Source organism: Bactrocera neohumeralis, chromosome 2 (assembly GCF_024586455.1).
Source record: "Bactrocera neohumeralis isolate Rockhampton chromosome 2, APGP_CSIRO_Bneo_wtdbg2-racon-allhic-juicebox.fasta_v2, whole genome shotgun sequence".
Taxonomy (NCBI): Eukaryota; Metazoa; Arthropoda; class Insecta; order Diptera; family Tephritidae; genus Bactrocera; species Bactrocera neohumeralis.
In genome coordinates this window covers 51,691,929-51,705,460 of record NC_065919.1, presented here as the reverse complement: position 1 = coordinate 51,705,460, position 13,532 = coordinate 51,691,929, and the positions used below count along the sequence as shown (strand labels likewise).

General features: G+C 38.4%; 1 long non-coding RNA gene across 1 annotated transcript; it reads right to left on the bottom strand.

Moving 5' to 3' along the window:
- Window positions 1-4,940: 4,940 nt before the first annotated feature.
- On the bottom strand, window positions 4,941-10,404 carry LOC126759734 (uncharacterized). The gene is made up of 4 exons (XR_007667069.1): window positions 9,507-10,404; window positions 5,748-6,049; window positions 5,603-5,698; window positions 4,941-5,537 (listed from the first exon to the last, which is right to left on the bottom strand). It is a non-coding gene; the product is annotated as an uncharacterized LOC126759734 (long non-coding RNA).
- Between the last annotated feature and the right edge of the window lie 3,128 nt (window positions 10,405-13,532).

Genomic DNA, 13,532 nt, shown 5'->3' with positions numbered 1-13,532 from the left:
TCATCGGGCATTTTTAGTTTTTCTAGCGTTATAGCTAATGTTCCATAAGTCTGGGCCTACAATGGATACTTGTGCTGCTCCTGACGTGACCGCTATCTGTTGTGATGCCTCTTTAGTATCGTACAGCAGTTTCCTGTTGCTAAGGTAGCTCTGCACTACAGCCCTGAGGTAGTCGGGTATCTTAAAGCTTTTTTCGAGAGCGTCGATCATATCCACCCATCTAGCGCTGCTGAAGGCATTTCGGACATCTAGAGTCGCTAGCAACACTATTCTTTTATATTTATGCCATCTACGCTGTGTGGTTTCTACGCTTTCAATGACGCATTGTATAGCTCCTATAGTTGACCTGCCGGGTCTAAAGCCATGTTGTCTAGGCGACAGTCTTCCAGCTTCATTTGATAGCCGCTTCGAGTCTGGGCTTAAGTAGGCTTTCATATAGCTTCCCCGATGTGTTGAGCATGCATAGTGGATGGTATGCTGATGGCGAGTTGGCGTCTCCTTTTCGTTTATTAACCTCCCCTTATTAACACCAAAAGTTGCATTTTGAAGGGTTCAGGAAATATTCCGACTTCAAGGCAGGCGTTGTACATGTTCAGTAGTACTGCCGGGCGCTCTGCGGCGATTATTTTGAGGACATCTGTTGGAATCCCGTACGGGCCGGATAATTTGTTGGCCTTGAGCTTGCCAGTGGCTAGTTGCAGTTCTTCAGTGGTAAACTGGGGAGGCATCTAGGTGTCAGTAGGAGGCAGATAAAGTAGAAAGATCTACAAAACTTTTAATATTCGAAATTTTTTTATTATTTTTGCGACTTTTAAAATGAAATTATTCAAATTCGAGAGACAATCAGGAGGAGCAAAAACAATAATTTGGGTTCTTGTATGAGAATTTTTTTAATATATTGTTCTCTCAGAGTTAGTCAATAATAACGCTGGTTCCAACAAAATAGAAAATTATCGAAAATTCTGAGGCAAGTTCTACCAAACGTTCGTTCAGCTACAAGAGTACTACTTTATTATAAATCCTTCTGCTTTACACCTCGATTAGACTCGCTCACTCCCTTTTCGCATCGCGTTAAGAAATCGAGAAACACAGTGCATTTCTACGATTTTATAAATTCCATCCCCGTGGCAGCGGCACTCAACCGCAGTCAGCGAGCAAGCGCTCAAGTTCAATGACATGTTTTGTTCATAAATCAAAATCATTGTTTTTCCCAGCACTGGATCATATACAAAAAAATATGGAATAAAAAATAAAAACAACAAAAAAGCACAACAACGCAGCTGTCCAGCTGCTGCCAGCCAAGCAAAGCCTCAAGCAAGGCAAAAACACCAAAACACATGAGCATCTCAACACCACCTTTTCGCGCGCCCACAACTGCCTCCACGAACTAAACTCAAACCACAACATTGACAGCAGAAATAGCTGCACAACAACAAAAACAACAAATAGAACTCAAGCAGTCATACCAAACGTAACCGAACCTACCTTACCAAGCAATGTGTTGTGTGGTTGGTGAAGCGCTTTTGCCGCACTACCTTGTTGTTGCTGCCGTTGCTGGTGTGGTGTGTTGTTTTGTGCAGAAGGAAGCCTCCAAAGTCGAAGCGCTGCGTCGGTTTAGGCTTTTGACAAGACGCTACACAATCTTTTTAGGCATTTTTATTTGCAAATACTACTTGTATTCACACATGTGTGTGTGTGTGTGCGTGTGTATTTTTAGTATTTCTATTTTATTTGCCTTCTTGTATTATTTTTGCTGTTGTTTATTTCTGCGGCATTGTAAACTTCTCAAATTACCAAGCTTGTCACTGTCATTGTCGCCTGAGTTGTCGGTTTGGGAAGGGCAACCGGGAAAACGGCTTCTTTTTAGCTGCTTAATCTCTGGCTGAGGAATGTCGACATATGAAGACGTCTGTATATTTAAATATATTATGGGCAATATTTGCAAAAGTGTTGCAAAAATTATGAATTTGTTTCAAAACAGGATATAGCGCCTAAAATTATGCAAACTTATTTTCGAAAAAAATTTATACAACTTCCAGTCATGCATAAAAAGGCTATATTGCTATATATAAAGTGCAAAAATTCAATGCATTTGTTAAGTAAATGCTCTTGGCGCCCAAAAGTATGTAATCTAATTTTTATTTTTTTATAAAAACACAAATAAGTTATTTGAATAAACATGAGTACAGGTAATTATATTCTAACACTTCCAATTTTGATTTTAAAGTTGCCTATAAGTATGCATTCTGTTTTAGAAAATTTTCTACAAAACAAGCTAGCTAGAAATAAGAAAGTTTCTGTAATTGTATGTGTATATGCTATCAGCATTTACTTCAAAACACAAATTAGTGCGAAAAACTGTCAATGTCTGAAATAAAAATATTTGCGCCTAAAAATATGTCAACAAAGTTTTTAAAATATATTATAAAAACACAACAATTTGCAATTTGTATATAGCTATACGTTATTGTGTTCAAAAATAGTGCAAAATATTGCAAAAAATTAAAAGCTTTGCTTCACAACAGGATAAACGCCTAAAAGTATGCATCTTCATTTTAGAAAATTTTCTATAAAATTAACAAGCGTGTGCAAAATATTTTTATACGAATATAAAATCAGCATTTATTTTCGAAATATAATTCGCGTGGTAAAAGTTTTAGCCCCTAAAATTATGCAACTCAATTTTTCTAATACTTATAAAAGCACACCAAATCGCATTTGTGTTTTCGAGAATCAGTTTCTCCAAGCATTAAATTGCCACTTCATGCCACTTGCCAAATCTACATAACGCTTCAACTGTTTGACTGACTCGCTGCAACATTGCTTCTACCCTGCTCTATTCACTATGCCCCCCGTATCGCAAGCAATCAATTGTGAAAGTCATATTTTCCAAACTTTAATTGAGCGGCCCATAACGGGTTTAATTGACCATACAACAGCGTCAGGTTGCACTTGCTACACACACATACACACGCGCATGTATATGAAGAAGTGTTTGCCACATGCAAATAAGGTAACAAATACAAACACAGCTCTACTTTGGCACACATACACTCACACGCCCGCTCAAATAACGGATTTCCACGCATACGCACATTTGAGTTGCTGCCGCAAAAAAGCTACGCTGTGCTACATCTGGATGTGGGGATGTGTGGCAGCCTTGCGATTTGTGTTGCGCAACGAAAAATGCGTAATGAAAGCACGAAAAACTGCGAAAACATCGGCAGTTATTTTGTACAACGACAACAGCAACAACATGCCACTAGCTGACAACACACCATGACTCCACGCCCCAAATGGCTATGGACGTGCATGTAACGCCTGTTGGCCTCGCTTTTTCAACAACAACAAATGTGGGTGCGTTGCAAGTAAGTCAAATGTACGAATGTATTTGTTGCATAAATGCTACGCTTTGTGGTATTTTGGGGGTGCGTCTAGAAATTTGCAGCAAAAGTAAAATTTATGTGTACCCTGTAGGAAATTGTTGACATAAATATTGGATGCTGAATTGCCTCAAATATGAAATGACTTTTTCTCAACTCACATTCGTTGAAAAAGTGGGACGCTGACCTAGAAAATTTCGACGAAAGTGGGTGTGTTTTGCCGAAAGATGGCAAAATTTAAAGTAAAATCGCTTTCAGAGCTGTGTATTGAGTTGAATGAACAAAATTTCTCTATATACATATCCAGAAAGAATAGATTCTGTGCGTTATTCATAGGATCACTGCTTATACTCGATCTAAAACGATCAAAAAAGTCAGAAGCTTATTAGCGAATCTATGAATATGCAAGAAGACAACGAGTACATTGAAATGATTAAGTCATATATTTTATTTTTAAGAACGAGGAAACAAAAAATTCTTTTAGTAATTCCATTTGCATTTGCAAGTGTATATTTTTTTTTTAAATGCTTTAGAGATCGAAGTTCTACCCAAAATCTCTGTAGTAGTGCTTGACATTACTGTGGAATCGCGTTTGTCCAAATATTTGTTTGCTACTTGGATTACCAATCTATTACGCGATATTTTGCACAAACTCTGTTGTGTTTTCAAGTACTATCTCTTAGCATTATTTATTTTTCTGGCTTAGTTGATTACTATAGACTCTATATAGGAACTACTTCATTATTTTTGCATTACCTTGAAAGTTTTGTTCAACTTTGTTAGAATAATCCGATGAAGTCACATATAAGGTGCGAATACGGGGAGTGGTTAATGGTTAAAATGTGATTTTTGGTCAAATAATCGGTCACAAGCGTCGATTGATTCTGAGCAATTTTTGGTCGTCAGTCAATTTGTGCAGAACAAACCGTGCACACACCTTTCGTAAGCCCAAATGTTCGGTCAAAATGCGGTAAATCGATGTTTTGGAGATGTACAATTCCATTTCCATGAATTTCAATGATGATTTCGGCTGATTTTTGATGAATTCACGCACAGCTTCGATGGAATTTCCGGTGATCACGCATTTTGATTTGCCCACAGGTTGATCGTCATTTATGTCCTCACGACCACTTTGAAACGTTGAAACCACTCGTGCAATCTGCTACGGGATAGGCAATCATCGTCATAAACTTGTTTCATCAATTGAAACGTAAAAGTAAAAAAGTAAAAATAAAGTTTTACCAATTTTAAAACAAAATATAATGTTGGCTCTTTGTTCGAAGCTCATTTTCGCACCGATAGCACAAACATACTGACACTTAAAACGCAATAATTTCACTTCCAATCGATGAAATGTCATGAAATCACTCGCTCACTGGACAATCGATAAAGATATCAGATTCTAACGCACTAGTCGATATATAGATGGCGCCACCACGGGGCGCTAAATTCAAAAAGTCCTGTTTACTTTGGAAAGCACCTTGTATGTATGTATCATTTTATTCGAAAACTGGTTGCCTATTCGAAGAAAATTTCATAATACCACTTTCATAGAGACGAATTTTTGTATGGAAAAATCATTATTCCTAAACAGAAACAGTTAATATTCACTTGATGCCAGGTCTGGCCTATAAGGTGGATGCATAAGAACCTCCCAACCAATGTCCCGGACCTTATGGCAAGTGACGATCGATGTGAGTGACCTAGCGTTGAACGGAGATTAGATTTTCAGTATTTTATCGATATTTGCAACAATTGGTCTTCCCATAACAATGCATCTTTTACACCAATTTTACCCGAACGAAACCGACAAAAATTTTGCCTGGTTGGTACAGTAGCAGAAACATAAAAACTATTCACATTTTCACGCGGATGGCTTCCGTTTTTGGTTTCACCTAAGAAGAGATGGCATTTGTGTTTTTTGCTGGCGTCCCTTTTGACGGGTGTTCAAATGATACTGATGCTGTCTCCGGCAAAAATTTATCTTTCTAACATCATTTAGCATTAACCAATTACACTTACAGAACGTATGATATACACCATAATTCCAAAGAGTTATGACATTCTTCGCTTTCTGCTTTTCCACAAAGCCGTATAAATCTGTTATATGACAGATCTTGAAACATCTAAATTAGGAGAGTATTGTACAGCTACCTAGAACATTTAAAACAAGAACATACCTCCATAATTTGGAACCTAATTGACTCTTCTTATTCTACCTTATTTATTTGAACGCAGATTTATCAACAACTTTTTAACTTCACTGATCGCTTACTGCCTTAGAGTGTCGTTGCATGCTCTTAAATATAGGGTCTCTAGAAAAAATACGTAATTTACTATTTTTATGTTTGTTTAAGATATTACTTGCGATTCCATTGTTTGTTCAAAAAATCCTGAATAGATAAATTTCAATGTTCTTTAGAAAACATAAGGTAAGGTAACACCCAGAAGGAAACATTCTATAAAGTGTACACATACTCGTTCATCACGGCGAGCTGAGTCAATATAGCCATGTCCGTCTATCTGTTCATATATTCGTTTGTATATCCCTCTGTTTTTGAGTTGTCCATACGAAATTTTGAACACGTTCTCATGTCTCACCACAAAGCTGCTTACTTTTCAGAACCGCTGATATAGTACCACCATAACATATATAAACCAGTCACCTAAAATGCAAAATAACGTAGCATAACTTTTCTCAAATTTACAGGCGAAGGAAAAACGTTATAATAGAAACCACTCATACTGAAACTGAAATTTGAGTTTTGGTTATAAAATGGTTATATATGGGGTATATCTGAGATCTAAAGCAACAAATGTTATGCCAAATATGTATGTAAATATGATTTAGTGAATCGTAAGCAATAAAAAACTCAATTTCGTTGTTTTTGATAATACGTTGTTTTGCATTTTAGGTGACGATATGCTATAAAAACTGGTATTAGTGAAATTTGAACTAAATTGGAGCAGGAGTGTTAGCTTTTCGAAAATTAATTCACGAAATGAATTCGTCAAAGCTACAGTTGGTAATTTTATATGAAAAAATAGTAATCACTTTATAAACAATTTTTATTTTCCTAACGGATACATGAAGACACATGCTTCTATATACATACAGGTATATTTTACGCACTCAACTGGCAAAGTTGAAGACGCCATCGAGTTTTGGCAGTTGGGGTTAGTCGGTCGGCCGGACGGTTGTTCTTGCTGTTGTTGCACAACGTACGGCAAGGGGCGCATGCTATTGGCTGTTTGGCGTTTTCAGCTAAACAGCTTTTATATTTGCTAAACAAGCGTGTATGTGTGTACGACTGTGTGTGTGTGTTGTTGATTGAGCGTGTGTGTTCGCCAATGACCAACTAACTATTTTCATTTCAATGCGTTTTCGTTTTATTTTTACTGTGCGCAGCTGTACTTTTATGCCGGATATCGAATAGCTCAAAGGTTTATACAGACATGCATTCATACATAAATACATACTATAAATATGTATATGCATGAGCGTATGCATGTGTGAAAGTATTTGCAAAATCCTTAAAATGTACTTACGTAGGTCCATTTGCTTATGTATGTGTGCAGGGTGAAATCAAAAGATTTTTAAAGCGCCGATTGCAAAGAAGATACGAACTTGAGATACAGCGATGTACAAGTATGACTTCAATTGTAAAAAAAACTTAAAAAATTAAAAAAATATTAGCAGAAAAAATATTCATATACCCAAATCCTATCTCAAATCACATCTCATCGTTCTAGTTATCTAATTGGTATTCAATTTCGACCGTTAGAAGCATTATACTCCATCGTCAATTAATTGTCATCGGCTAACATATGTATTTACATGAGTCAATCGGATCGATTACCGCAAATGAGCTAAATGAATTGAAGTGATTTTTCGCAACTTTTGTTGTGAAATTATGACATTTGTGGGTTTCAAAAGGTCCTTGCCCTATCGGTACCCACGAGGAGATTGAGGATCCAACCGGATGCCAGCTGCAGAAACTATATGAAAAAAGATGAGGTGGATAAGTATCAACACTTATTTTTTGATTGTGCAGCGTTTGCGATATCAAGGCTTAAGAATATGGGACGCCACACTTTCAGATATCACACCGAACTGGAATAGATGGAAAAATAAGTTATATTTTCATGGCTTCACAAAGGACTACATGCAGTACACTGTAACAGCCATCGAAGCGCTAATTAAGCCTATGATTTGAGGAGCAAAAACGCAACTATACGCACATTTAAAGACTCCTCCCGTCTGGGGACCTATGTCGCTGTTGGTAGCTACAAATTTGAAAAAATTAAGATTTCATAAATCTTGGAACTAGCATAAATTACACCAATAATCTAAGCCTGGAGGTCAAACGCAGAATAACTCTTGCCAACAGGTGCTACTTTAAGATCGGTAGGCAATTGAGAAGTAAATCCCTCTCTCGACGACTAAAAATTACGCTCTATAAGTCCCACTAATCCCGCCCTATTAACACATATAGTGCAGAAAGTCCTTCGAACATTCGAAAGAACTGTTCTCCGCAAGATCTTCGTAGCCGTCGGGTGAGTGATCAGCTATTATAGCTGCACTTCTAAGACTCTTAATTTTGGGTCTGTGCTGTCAACAACACCTGAGAGAAGCGAGCACTCAAAAGCGGCCTGCTAGAATCGTAAATGTCTTCCATTGGGACATCGCCAGGCCAAACACATCAATATTGACTCACCATAAGGTCCGTGAGTTTGGTTGGGAGGTTCCTATGAATCCATCTTATAATCCGACCCTCAAACCAGCTTCTGTGTATGGCGGCAGAACTGTTACTTATGAAAATTCACAATGCCAGTTTTTTGCCTATAGGAACAATAGATTCTATGAGAGTGGCATTATGACATTATTTTAAAAATGGCAATAAATTACCCATCAGTATCCTCAATTCTAATAAAGTTTTTTTTTTTTACTAGATCCTACAACTGGTGACCCAAGTGCATGTACTTTTTTCAATAACCATTTCTTGACATATCACGCGTAAATTCTATCAAGCTGTCATGTTATTTTTGTTCAGTATTGTTTGGCATTTCATCATGGAAAGACTTACGCATGAACAAAATTCATGATTTGTAAAGAGTGCTTCCGCTTAACTTATGGTCAACATAATCGGCCTAGTAAGCGTACTATTCGCAACACCATCACCCATCTTGAGATTTAGGATCATTCTTGGAAAATCTTTGACCAAATATACCTTGTCCAGCACGCAGTGAAGAAAATATAGCAGCCGTAGCGGAGAGTGTACACGAAGACCATGAAGAGTCGATTCGGCGGCGTTCGCAGTAACACGGACTGACGTATGGAACGATTTGGCGGATTTTACGTCGAGATCTTAAATTAAAAGCGTACAAAATACAACTTGTACAAGATCTGAGGCCACTCGACCTTCCCAAATGACATGGCTTCACTCTAAGGGCTCTTGAAAAGTTCCAAAAATATCCGACGTTCCCGCGCCAAATTTTGTTAAGCCATGTGCCTCATTTCTGGCTCAATGGGTATGTAAACAAGCAAAATTGCTGAATTTGGAACGCAGAGTAGCCTAAAGACATTCAAGAACTGCCATTTCATCCAGAAAAAAAAACAACTTTTTGGTGTGAGAACACTTTGGTGAGCAGATAATTTCACGTTTTGAGCCGGTCGATTGGCCACCAAGATCGTCTGATATCACACCGTTAGAATATGTAAAGTTTAAAGTCTATGTAGACAATCCTGCTTCAATTCAGGCCTTGGGACAAAACATCACGTGTGTCATTCGCCAGTTACCAGTCGAAACGCTCGAACGAATCATCGAAAATTGAAGTCAACGGATAGAACAACTGAGACAATCTTCAAAAAATAAATGTCAATGAACGTTCTTTCGAATAATAATAAATATTTTCCATTAAATTTGATGTTTCTGTGTTTTTTCTTTAAAAAATAGTTAACCTCGAAATGTATAAATTTTCATAATTATGAGTCTTCCAAAGATATACCCTGTAACTTTCAGATGACTATGATTGATATTGTACGAAAAATGATGAGTATTTAGCTATGTCCGTCTGTTTGTTCTCCTGTCCATCTGTCTGTCTGAATATAGGCGAACTAACCCCTCAGTTCTTGAGATATCGATCTGAAATTTTGCACATGTCATTTTCTCCCCAATAAGCTGCTCATTTGCAGGAACCGCCAGTATCGGAAAAAAATGCATTGCAGGGGGTATTCTAGCTTCAGGTTTCGGTGCATCGTTTTTTTTTATGAAATTACTTTTCACTGGAGCATAAGACTACAGTAACTTTCGCCATCACACAAAATTTGGGATGTGACCTTAACGCCGTCGCCAGGGATTGAGCTGAGCAGGCTGAGCCATACCTTGCAGAACACCTGGAAATAAATAAAATTATTTCAACTTTTGAACGTCGCAAAGCTCGGATTTCACTAAACGTAGCAAGAACTTTGGTGCATCTAAAAATAAGTTTTTAAAGTCAACAAACTTCGCGAAACAATGCAAATTAAAAATCCATTTAAAGAAAATAGAAACCCTAAGACACCAAACAAGCGCAAAACCAAGTCGAAGATCATCACAAGAGGGGCAAATCCCATAAGAATAAGCCAGCGAACACACATGCATATTCATAGAAATGCAAAAGTGGAAATAAATAGAATAAAGGAATATAAAATAAATATAAAGTTAAAGTAGGCAGAGGAAATCGAATAAGCAAAAGGACGCGAGCTGAGCTGCCACTAATTGAAAATGCCAGCAAACGCATGTGTGTGTGCATGTATGAGCATTGGTGAGTGCGTTGTTTGTCGAAAGGGCAATAACCGAGCGCAGTGCGTAAAGCGAACACCGGACACGCCAGCTGAAGACGGAGCGACACGACGCACAGACGGGCGCAAAGCAGCTGAATGACTGAGCGACCGACTGACAGTGGCAAGACAAACCGACAAACGGGCGAACACATCGAACTGAACCAAATTGAACCGAATCAAACTGCAATGAACTGAACCGGAGCAACTCAACCAAAACTAAACTTAACTAAACTAAACTCCATGTAATTTTGCCTATTTTTTAATATGCATTGCTGCAGCTACGCACACACACACACACACATATGCGTATGCATGTGCGCTAATAACTCACTCAAGTGTGGTGGCACGGCATAGAGCGAGCAGTAGGCAAGTGATGAGGTGAGGCAGGGGGTCAAGAGTGGTGCGTAGACACACAAATGTGAAGCAAATGCAAGGCGAAGGAGCAGCGGATGCGTGTGCATGTGTGCGCTTGTGTGTCGAGAGGGGAGGCAGGGTGCTGAACAGCGTGCATGCCGCAGGCAGATGCAACGCCACACACGGCAGGATGAAGGACTAACGCTGCAGCGCCGCTGCTATCCTATTGAATGTTGGCCTGCATTGGCATTTAGCTTTTTTACGACCCGCTTTAATGGGCTTTCGCAGCGCAAAAATAAGCCACTGACCATAGACAAACGCACACAAACAAACACACACACACGTGCAACAATACCAACAACTCTACGTGTGTGTACGTGTGTCTATGCCTTGCAATTACGCACATGCATTCGCTCAGGTGCATTTACTGGCTGCCCTGCACTTACGCACTTTTCTCTCACACAACCACACACATGCAAAAATTCACAAACACACACATAAATGTATGCCCCTTTTTCCATTTTTCCCTGCCAGTTTTTATTTTTTTCTTTTTATTGCACTTTTTTCGTTGTTTTTGTATGCGTTGGCTGCGTGTGTTTGTTGGCATTGTTGTTGTTAGCACGCTTGCCACAGCTGGTATTCTATTGCTGATGGACATGACCACCTCAAACACACACACACACGCATACATGCCGACATCACTAATGATTATGCATTAGTGCTTTGGATGAGGGGTCCGGAGAGCGGCGAGGCTGGCGGGCTGTGTTGTACACTCACACATTGCATGTGATATATTTGGCATATAAAAGGATATTGATCCGCACTCATACCCTCTGCCACCGGATTCCACGCGGCCCAACTCGCTGCGTAAGAAAAAAAGTTGTTGCCGTCTAAACCGCCCTAATCCATTGAGTTCGCTTGGCGAAATGAGAGAATTCTACACGCTTTTTGTGCTTTTTAAGCCTAATATTTACTTGTGTTTCAGTACACTGCGAGAAATTGCATCAACTCTTTAGCATTTGGTTTGGAAAATCATTTTGAAGAGAGATTGAATTTTGAGGTTATAGGTTTTGTTACATAAGTAAGCACTATCAGAACCTAAAAGTGCGACATTAATAAATATTGCTCCAAATTGTTTCACAGGTCTCTTGCTTACTAAAAACTAAACTACTTGCTGATGCCCCCAAATGGGCTTTGTTACATTGGCTTTAAATGTGGGCCAATTATACATATTGCCGCTTTTTAGAAACTCCAAAAAGTATAAATTCAACAGTATCAAAATCCCGATCATCGGTTTATAACACGTCCAGCAAATGTTCCACAAGAGAGTAAAAAAAACGGAAATATCACGTATGCGGGGAATATTCCACAGATTATTCTGAACACTTTTGCCTAAAGGCCACCTAAAAGCGATTTCGAGCCAGCGATTTTTAAAGCGAAGTTTTTTAGAGATTATAAAAAGTTGTTAGTCAGTTTTTGAGATATCCCCCACGTACCAAGGGGCATTTTGATATTTTATTGATCATTTGTCGGATTCGGCCAAATCGAACAACGACATCACATATCCCACATTGAACCGGTTATTCAGATTTTTAAATTTCGCCTTAAAAATTGCTGTCTGAAAACCGGTTTTAGATCCATAGCCTCTTAGGCGTACATATATTTATGCTATTGCAATCTGTTACTACGGAGTATCACCTAACCTCACTTCACAAAGGATGACGAGAAAAGTTGAAATCCGGGTGACTGTCTGTCTGTCCGTCCGTCCGTGCAAGCCTTAACTTGGGTAAAAATTGAGATAACTTGATGAATAGTATGCAAGTGCCTTAACATAAAAAAAATACGTAGATTGACTTGGCTGACCACTGCCACGCCCACAAAACGCCATTAACCGAAAACTTGTAAAGTGCCATAACTAAGTACTAAATAAATATATAAAGCTATAATTTGGTATAGAGAATCCCAGTGGCAAGGGGCACTTGCGGATAAAATTTTTTAAAAAGTGGGCGTGGCCCCGCCCTATAATGAGTGTAATGTACATATCTCCTAACCCACTTAAGCTACAACAACCAAATTTGCTGAGTATCTTATGTTCTACTCTCAGTGTGAAAATAGATGAAATCGGGAGATAACCCTGCTCACTTCCCCTATAACGGTATGGTTAAAAAGTACTAAAAGTGCAATAAATCAATAACGAAATACGTCAGAGACATTAGATTTTACCACCGAGATGGTATGAGAGAGCTTTATGGGAGCCGGTGTGAAAATTGGACGATGGGCGTGGCGCCCTCCACTTTTTGGTTAAATCCCATATCTTGGCACCCTACAAACCGATTTCGACAAAATTTAGTAAATTTTCTCATATTCCTGTGTCACAGTACGAAAATGGACGAAATAGGACAACAACCAAGCCTACTTCCCATATAACACAATTTTAAATTCCACGTTATTCCTTCAGTTTCCAGTACACAAATCAAGAAGTAATTAATATAAAGGGAAAAAATTTTGCACTAATAATTCCTCTAAAATCTGCCATCTTATGACCAAAAAGTGTTCAAATCCAACAACCGAATATTTGGACCCCAGTACCTATAATTGACATTTGATCGAAAATATCGGTCAATGTATGAGATATACAATTGAAATTCAAGGATAATTCTTCTCTGACAAAGGTATGCCTATATGTCAAAAATGGGTTGAATCGAATTAATACCTCCCTTCGCCCCCATATACTTAATATAAAGATTTTCAAACCTCCGGGTGACTTTGTACCGCATGTATCGGCCAATATGTGAGTTATCTCAATGAAATTGGGAGAGCGTCTTTTAAGCATGACAGCGCCGTCATGTTTGTACCTAAAATAGAATTTGAGCGAAAACTTAGCCTAGCTTTTTAATGTATAAATAATGTTAAGTTTTTCGAACATCCGGCTGACTTTACACTACATGATTGGTTTTACTCTTTATAGT